The 9,834-nt window shown below is 40.6% G+C and overlaps 1 pseudogene; it reads left to right on the top strand.

Moving 5' to 3' along the window:
* Positions 1-6: 6 nt before the first annotated feature.
* On the top strand, positions 7-1,032 carry LOC128572470 (RE1-silencing transcription factor-like; annotated as a pseudogene).
* Positions 1,033-9,834: the final 8,802 nt, after the last annotated feature.

Here is a 9,834-nt window from a genome sequence, read left to right as displayed (position 1 = left end):
ATGGTTATGGCCAACCAGGTAATGGGGCAGGCTTCTGGAGGAAAAGGGCTGTTCACTGGCAGCAGCAGCATTGGCATGGCATTGCTTAATGACGTGTATGATGCACACAACCTCTCCAAAGCTGAGATAGCCGCACCTCAGCTTATCATGCTGGCAAATATGGCTTTAACTGGGGAAGTAAATGGCAGCTGCTGTAATTACCTGGTGGGTGAAGAAAGACAGATGGCAGAACTGATGACTGTTGGGGATAACAACATTTCAAACAGTAATGGAGAAAGAATTGAGGAGTCTCCTCAAATAAAAGGTGAACACAATGGACTGATAAACATGGAACTGAGAAATTCAGAACTCAGTGTTGTACAATCTCAGCCTGTATTTGAGGCATCACCTGCCCCAGAAGTTTACAGTCAAATAAAGATCTTCCTTCAGAAACAGTAGCAGAGGACAAATGCAAGAACTGGAAGACCAACCCTTTTGCTGCAAGCTATGCCAGTGTGAAGCAGAACCTGAAGAACGGTTTGTACATCACATCAGAGTACACAGTGCCAAAAAATTTTTGTTGAAGAAAGTGTAGAGAAGCAAGCAAAAGCCAGGGACTCTGGCTCTTCCACTTCAGAAGTGGGAGGTTTCTCCAAGGGTCCCATTAACTGTGACCACTGTGGCTATAATACCAATCAATATGATCACTGTACTGTACATCTGAAACACCACATCAGAGCTGGGGATATCAAGTGAGTCTACAAGTGCATTATTTGTACATATACAACAGTTAGTGAGTATCACTAGAGGAAACACTGGAGAAAGCATTTTCCAACGAAAGTATACACAGATGGGAAATGCAACTATTTTTCAGACAGAAAAAACAATTATGGTCAGCATCTTAGAACTCATACAGAAGAATGCCTATATAAATGTCAACTTTGTCCTTATTCAGGTTCTCAGAAGATTCATGTACTTAGACATATGAGTACTCATTCGGATGAGAAGCCATTTAAATGTGCAGTTATGTGGCCTCTAATCAAAGTGGAGTAACTCGCCATCCAAGACAGGTTCACAATGGATGTAAACGTCTTAACTGCCCACACTGTGACTACAAAAAAGAAGACAGAAGCAACTTCAAAATATACTTGGAGCTCCTTGTTAGCCCACAGTTCAATTGCCTTGTATGTGACTACACAGCTTCCAGGAAGTGTAATCTAACAATATCACTTCAAATCTAAGCATCCTACTTGTCCTTAAAAAAAAAATGGATGTCTCAAAAGTGAAACTAAAGAAAACCAAAAAGCAAGAGGCTGACTTGCCTGATTACAATACTACCAAAGAAAAAGCAGAAACAGAGCAGACAAAAATAAAGGGAGATGTGGCTGGAAAAAAAATGAGAAGTCTGTAAAAGTAGAGAAAAGTAGTTTCAAAAGAAAAAAAGCTGGGCAGCACCTGTGGCTTAGTGGGTAGGGTACTGGCTCTATATACCAAGGGTGGAGGGTTTGAACCTGACCTCCGGCAAACTGTAACCAAAAATAGCCAGGTGTAGTGGCAGGCACCTGTAGTCCCAGCTACTCAGGAGGCTGAGGCAAGAGAATTGCCTAAGCACAGGACTTGGAGGTTGCTGTGAGCTGTGATGCCACAGCTCTCTACCTAGGGTGATAAAGTATAACTCTGTCTCAAAAAAAAAAAAAAAAGAAAGAAAGAGCCTTGCAGTAGCATCTCAAGGACTCAAGTGACTACCAGAATTTGCAAATTACCAACAGAAAGTAAAGATATGGATGAATCTATAGGCAGTAATTCAGAAAAGTTCTGTAAAACCAAGAAAAGCAAAAGAAAGATGGAAGCTGAAGCCCAATCCTTATGTGATGCTGTGAATGATGAGTCTGTGACAAAGAAGAAAAAGAAAACAGAAAGAGAATCCAGTAGTCAGGAGTGCCAAAGAGTGACAACAAAGTGGAGGAGAGGAGGACGCAAAATGCCTTCATGAAAAAAAGTATAAGAAGATCCCTCAAATATAAGTCAAGTAAAATAAGCAGCAAGCCTGCTCAGAAGGAACCTGTTTAGAAAGCCCTGCTCCTATGGAGGTTGCTCAGAAGGGACCTGCTCATATGAAACCTGCTCAGAAGGGGCCTGCTCAGATGAAGTCTACTCTGACGGAGTCTGGTTAGAAGAGTTCTGCTCATATGGAGTCTGCTCATATGGGGTCTGCTGTGATGGGGCCTACTCAGATGGAGTCTGCTCAGAAGAGGTCTGCTCAAATGGAGTGTGCTAAGATAGAGCTTCTTCAGTAGGAGCCTACTCGAATGGGGCCCCCTCAGAAGGGGCCTATTCCTCTGGAGGTTGTTGAGGAGAACTGTGCTCAAGTGCAGCTTTGTCCTCCCATGGAGGCTGTTCAGAAGGAGTCTGCTGAACTGGGGCCTCCTCCCATGGAAGTGGTTCATAAGAGGACTCTGATGGAACTGCCTCCAACCATAGAATCCACTTTTCACATGAAATGAATTCCCCAAAAATCTCCTGTCCGAAAAGATAAAAAGGGAAAGCCTAAAGTGTAGAGTGAAATGGCATGGAAGGAGCAAGTGCTTATTGAACTTGGGTTAGTGCCTGTGAAAGACAGCCAACATCTAAAGGAAGAGACACAGACACATGGTGTCTTACCATCATCACCAGCACTGCTGAAGGAAAGATTAAAAGAAGAGGCATCAGGCTCGGTGTCCCTAGGACAGTGGTTATGCTGCCAGCCACGTACACCAAGGTTGGCGGATTTGAACAAAGTCCAGGCCAGCTAAACAACAGTGACAACTGCAATAACAGTAATAATAATAAATAGCCAGGTGTTGTGGCGGGTGCCTGTAGTCCCAGCTACTTGGGAGGCTGAGGCAAGAGAATCACTTAAGCCCAAGAGTTTGAGGTTGTCGTGAGCTGTGACCCCACAGCACTCTACCCAGGGGGACATAGTGAGATTCTATCTCAAGAAAAAATAATTTGGTTTGGTGCCTATAGCTCGGTGAGTGGGGCATCAGCCACATACACCGAAGCTGGTGTTTGAGCCCTGGCTGAGCCTGCTAAACAACAATGAGTACTACAACAAAAGAAAAAAAAGTAGATGGGCCTTGTGGTGGCTGCTTGCAATCCCAGCTACTCAGGAAGCTGAGGTGGGAGAATTGTTTGAGCTCAAGAGTTTGAGGTTGCTGTGAGCTGGGATGCCACTGTACTCTACCGGGGGCAACATAGTGAGACTCTGTCTCAAAAACAAACAAACAAAAAATAGAAGAGGCATCAAAAGACCAAAAATCACTCTCTGAAGGTTAAGGGAATAAAGAAGCCCCTTTTCAGAGAGCAAGAGCCAAAGAGGCAGATGCCAGCCCAGTTGGTCATGCTGCTTATACCAAGGAATCTACCACTATTTCATCCTCTGGACAAAACCTGAATATAACAGAGGGTGAAACTTTAGATGGTAAATATCAGACTGACAATATTCCTTGTGAAATGGAAATGGATACTGATCAGAACACAACAGAGAATCTCCCTGATAAAGACTCAGTGGTTGAAGAACCAGTTTCACCTTTGCTCCTTGTCCCACCAATGAAAGAAAGTGAAGCAGTGTCCCAAACTACTCTGACATCACCTCCTATTACCACAGCAGTAAATGAGTCTCAGGAAATTGATGAAGATGAAGGCATACCCAGTCATGATGGAAGCGACCTAAGTAACAACAGGTCAGAGGGTAGTGATGATTCAGGATTGCATGAGGCTTGGCCAGCTTCACAAGAAAGTAGTAGAAAAAATGCAAAGGAAGCCTTGGCAGTCAAAGCATTGAGGTAGATTCTGTTTGTATCCTCTAAGATCGTTCTTTCAGACATGAGACAGATTTCAGAAAGCAACTTCATAGCCATTTTGGTTACTGTGTACTATCTGGAAAAAGCAGCTCAAGGACAGGAGTAATGAACAATTTTAAGGCCTATTACATTTTATATATCCATTTATAATAGCAGATAGCCTTTTAAGATTGTTGTAATTAGTGTCCAATGTTGATTTTCTTTTCTTTTTTGAGACAGAGTCACACTATTTCACCCTTGGTACAGTGCCATGGTGTCACAGCTCACAGTAATCTCAAACTCTTGGACTTAAGGGATCCTCTTGCCTCAGCCTCCCAAGTAGGTGGTATTATAGGTATTTGCCACAATGCCTGTCTATTTTTCTGTTGTAGTTTGCCCGGGCTGGATTCAAACCCACCAGCTCTGGTGTATGTGGCTGGCTCCCTAGCCACTGAACTATAGGAGCCAAGCCTTTAATATTGAGTTTTTTCTTTTACTTTATCTTTTTTTTTTTTTTTTTGAGACAGAGTCTCAAGCTGTCACCCTGGGTAGAGTGCCTTGGCATTACAGCTCACAGCAACCTCAAACTCTTGGACTTAAGTGGTTCTTTTGCCTCAGCCTCCCAAGTAACTGTGACTACAGGCATTTGCTACAATGCCTGGTTATTTTTTAAGTTATAGTTGCCATTGTTGTTGGTGGCCTTGGGCTGGATTCAAACCCGCTAGCTCCGGAGTATGTGGCTGGAGCCCAAGCCGCTTGAGCTACATTTGCTGAGCCTCCAACGTTGATTTTTACATGGAATTTTTTCCCTTAGGAGTTTATGTATACCTGTTGATTGCTGTATATATTTCAGCAAATCCAAGGGAGTTAGTGTACTAAACCAGCAGATGCCTAAACCTGTTAGCTTATGTGTTTAATTGATATGAAATGGCCAACATGGTCTAATAGGATTCTGTTGCTTTGTCCAGCTACAGCTTGTCTGTTTTTTCTCCATGTCTACCTTCCAATTTTGCTTTTAGTGCCTAGTTTAGCTCTATAAAAATTGGCTTCCTCAATAGCAAGGTACTTGAAGAATTTGCCTGCTTTATATAAAGTTAGCACTTTAAACTTTTTTTTTTTTTAGAGACATTTAAATTGAAGAGAAATTCTCCCAACAATGGACATTCTATCCAATGAGGTATTTACTTACTGAGTTTTGATCAATATTTCTAATTTTTGTATGTTTATTATCATAAAAAACAGTGATTTTTGGTGTGTGTGTGTGTGTTTTCTTTGCGGGATAGTTTAATGGCTTAAGATGTTCACATTGCTTTTTTTTTTCTTTAACCTACGGAGTTAAATATTTTTTAGAAATAGAATTTTTGTTGAACAGTAACACTTTATGCATACTACATGTTTATTTGTCCTCTGTGGAGGGATGCTTTTAGGTTTGTTTGCCAAAGGGTGGTTTCATATTTCTTCACTGCATTTGTCTTTTTTGCAGAATAATAGTGTGTGCAAGTTTGTGAGTAAATGAAACATGTCACATGCAGCTTCACTCCTTTGATTTTGATTTTCAAGTATTGTATCTATGCTGCAATCTGTATTTCCTATAAGTTATTTATTTTGAATGGATGTAGTAAATGTATAGCTCTCAGTTTTGATTTTGTAGCAAATTAACTATGAGGCTACATATTGACCAAATAAATGTTTATCTCAAACACCAAGTGTAGAGTGTTAAATCACATCTTGGAAGAAAACCTTTTCTCATACATGGGTGGTGTCCATTACAGCTACTTAAACTGAATAAAGAACAGTTAAGTAGTGAAAATTGCAAACCTGGAATTAGGATACATAATTATTCCTTTAAGGTTTTATAGAGTATCACTAGGGAGATTGGAAAGCCATCCATATGGAAACCAATACGTAGTAAGAGCAGACCAGCAGGACCTTCCTGTAAGTACCGTGAAAAGGCTGGTGAAATGGCTCAGTGCCTGTAGAACAGTAGTTACACTACCAGTCAAATATATCAAGGGTGACTGGTTCAAACCTGGCCTGGGCCAGCTAAACAACTGCAACAACAACAACAAATAGCCAGGCATTGTGGCCAGTACCTATACTCCCAGCTACTTGGGAGTCTGAGATAAGAGAATCACTTAAGCCCAAGAGTTTGAGGTTGCTGTGAGCTGTGATGCCATGGCACTCTACCAAAGGCGACATAGTGAGACTCTGTCTCAAAAAAAAAAAAAAAAGGCTTGTGAAACTGAAGTACATTCCAGATTAAAAATAGTAATAATAATAATACTTTCTCAGGGATCTTCACAAACTTTTGGGTGTCATGGCTATCCTTGAGCTCTGTGGGGTACTACTTTGTATGAAAAAGGGTGTGTTCTCCAAAACTTTTTCTTTGACATTCTTTGGGGAGTTGCCACAGAGTATGAAAGAATCCAACCTAGGACTTTCCTTACCGATAATAGTTATTTATTGCAGTAAATTAGTGGATACTCACTGAAGTAAAATAAAGTATAATCCCAATAGGGAATCCGGAATTCTGACATCCCGTATTCAATGTAGATATAACCACTTTATGTTTTATTTACTGTTTTTTCAATATGGTGATCTCTTTAAGGTAGGTACAACAAGAAAGATTTAAAAAAAAAGGTTAATGATGTGTGGGTGGGGGCTGGCGTGGTGGCTCAGCCCATAATCCCAGCACTTGGGAGGTCAAGGCAGCACCAGAGCAACTGAACTCAAAGGTTCGTGACCAGCTTGAGCCACAGCAAGACCTCATCTCAAAAATAGCTGGGTGTTGTTGTGGCTGCCTGTACTCTCAGCTACTTGGGAAGCTGCGGCAAAGAATCTCTTAAGCCTAGGAGTTAGAGGTTGCTGTCTGTTATGTTGCTACAGCATTCTACCAAGGGTGACAAAGTAAGACTCTGTCTCAAAAAAAAAAAAAAAAAAACTTGATGCAAGAGTGGAAAAGTTGTTAAAAATCTAAGAGAAAAGTCTGAGCTTAAAGGTGTTTTGACTTGGAATTTGACTGGTAGGTCAAACATTTAAGAAAGTACAAGATTTTCTCAAGATAAGAGTAAATTGTGTGATAATGGTGTGTGCTTTGTATGCATGAATGGGAATTTATAAATGTTGAATTCTAGTCTCCACCAACCATTGTCAACAAATGATCAAGCTGCAAATATTAATGTTTTAAAACTGAAATTATAGGCTAGGCACTGATAGCTCAACACCTAGGGCACCAGCCACATGCACCAGACCTGGTGGGTTTGAACCCAGCCTGGGCCTGTCAAACACAATGACAACTACAACCCCCCCCCCACCAAAAAAAATAGCTTGGTATTGTGGAGGGCACCTGTCGTCCCAGCTACTTCGAAGGCTGAGGCAAGAGAATCTCTTAAGCCCAAGAGTTTGAGTTTGCTGTTAGCTGTGATGCCACAGCACTCTACCAAGGAGTACATAGTGAGACTCTGCCTCAAAAGAAAAAAAAAAAGACAAAACTTAAATTATAAAGCTAGTAAAATCTATCTAACAACTAGTTTAATGTTCATGGCTACACTTTACCTAAGTTACAGTTTACATTAGATAGAGAAAGATTCATTTGGGCTCAGCGCCTGTGGCTCAAGTAGCTAAGGCGCCAGCCACATACACCTGAGCTGGTGGGTTGGAATCCAGCCCAGACCTGCAAAACAACAATGATGACTGCAACCAAGAAAATAGCTGGGCATTGTGGCAGGTGCCTGTAGTATCAGCTACTTGGGAGGCAGAGGAAGGAGAATTGCTTGAGCCCAGGAGGTGGAGATTGCTGTGAGCTGTGATGCCATGGCACTCTATCCAGGGTGACAGCTTGAGGCTCTGTCTCAAAAAAAAAGAAAGAAAGAAAGAAAAGAAGATTCATCTGGAGCATAGAATGTATACTGAGAATCGAACTTTGAAAGAGGTTTTGGTGGATTCTTTCATACTGCAAAAGCAAAAAAAATTGCCTTCTGGGGAATGGAACTAGTTTCTAATCTACTCTTTAAGATTAGAATGCTAAAAACAAAAATAAGAAGGAAATTAAACCCCTTATTGTTAAACTGATCTGTAAAAACACCGTTACTGAAAAGTGATTGGGACTTGTGGCCTTTCTTCCAGAAAATAAGGACTTGATTGTCAGGCCTGTATTAAGTTCTGAAACTTATTGCATGTATTTGTACTTACTATGTTTTTTTTTCCCTTGAGACACAGTTTCAGTATGTCACCCTCGATAGAGTGCCATGGCATCACAGCTCACAACATTTTCAGACTCTTAGGTTTAAGTGATTCTTGCCTCAGCCTCCCAAGTAGATGGGACCACAGGCATCCATCACAATGCCTGGCTATTTTTTGGTTGTAGTTGTCTTTGTTGCTTGGGAGGCCCGGGCTGGATTTGAACCCGTCAGCTCCAGTGTATATGGCTCGTGCCCTAGCTGTTGAGCTACAAGTGCTGAGCCTATTTGTACTTATTAAAAATTGCTTCGGTGAAAATTTTTTAGCAATATGAACTTCTGGTCAAGTAGGAATTCTTTCATTTGAAAAATGTTATTTGCATGGAACTCTTTGAATCTTTTTTTATTTTCTACTCCCCTCTGCCCAGCACTGGATAGAATTGAAGCTAGAATTTTCCCTTTTGATAAAGGAACAAAAAAAGGAACAGGTATGCTTGGCACTCATAGTTCAGTTGTTAGGGTGATGGCCACGAGCACTGAGACTGGTGGGTTCGAACCAGGTCCTCGCCTGCTAAACAACAACAAATAGCCAAGGGTTGTGGCAGGTGCCTCTAGTCCCAGCTACTTTGGAGCCTGAGGCAAGAGAATTGCTTAAGCCCAAGAGTTTCAGGTTGCTGTGAGCTGTGACGCCATGATACTCTACCAAGGGTAACATAGTAAGACTCTGTCTCAAAGCAAACAAACAAACAAAAAATATGTATTCGTAAATTGATGATTAGTAAGTAGTGACAAATCTGAGGTGCTAGAATATATTATAAGCCTTAATCCTAGGTAGCTTTATGAAAATGAATCTCTTTTAACTCTTTTGAATCTATCATTACATGGGTTTTCAAGATATTTTAAGTTATATTTTTTCTTCTTTTTTTCAGAGTTGTTTGTTTTGGGGATTTTATTTATTGAGATGTAAATCACAAGAGGATACTTTGTATTACATAAGGCTTCTCATACCTATGGCTGCATGTTTTTTTTTTTTTTTTAAGTAAAATGGATTTTATTTATTTGTCCTTAGACCATGCAAACTGCTAATTGATACACGATGCAGCCAAACAATACATCTTTCTACAAAATAGTAGAGTCATGAACAAATCAAAGGTTGTAGTAAAACAGAACAAAAGGGGCAGAGGAAATCCATGAAGTGCATCCTAGCTAACATTCCATCTGAACAGTTGAGGATTTTAATAAGGAAATCCCTCTATTCCTCAAAGTAAAAGTAGGCCTTTTTGTCCACTTCCCTGGCAGTGGAGACCAATTCGGTGTCCATGGCAAACGTATCTTGCTCTTACTCTATAAACCTATCTTTCTCTTCCTCAATAAAATTTGTTTCATGCTTGCCAAAAAAATTAAAAAAGGAAAAGTAAACCTATCATTTGAACCTGCAATCCCACTACCAGCTATCTACCCAAAAGACTTTTTACCCTAAGGAAGGACATTCGTACGCAAATGTTTATAGCAGCATAATTCACAAGGCAAAGATATAGAAATAAAACAATCCACGTGCCCTTCAACACATGGATTAATAAATTGTGGTGTATGTACACCATGCAATACTATTTAGCCACAAAAATAGATGGAGATTTTGCATCTTTTTCAACAAGGTGGATGGATTTGGAGAACATTTTCCTAAGTATCATAAGAATGGAAAAATAATTCTCACATGTACTCAATACCAATTTGAAACAAGAAGATTAAGAATCACAGACCCATATGAGAGATAATCTCAAATTCCAAAAGGGAGGGAGAAAGGATTCAGTAGCCTCCCAGCCACCAGGTACAATGCATGGGATATGTGGCACATT

Source organism: Nycticebus coucang, chromosome 20 (genome assembly GCF_027406575.1).
Source record: "Nycticebus coucang isolate mNycCou1 chromosome 20, mNycCou1.pri, whole genome shotgun sequence".
NCBI classification, from domain to species: Eukaryota; Metazoa; Chordata; class Mammalia; order Primates; family Lorisidae; genus Nycticebus; species Nycticebus coucang.
Note: the sequence above shows the minus strand (reverse complement) of the source record. Positions and strands in the feature narration are given on the sequence as shown.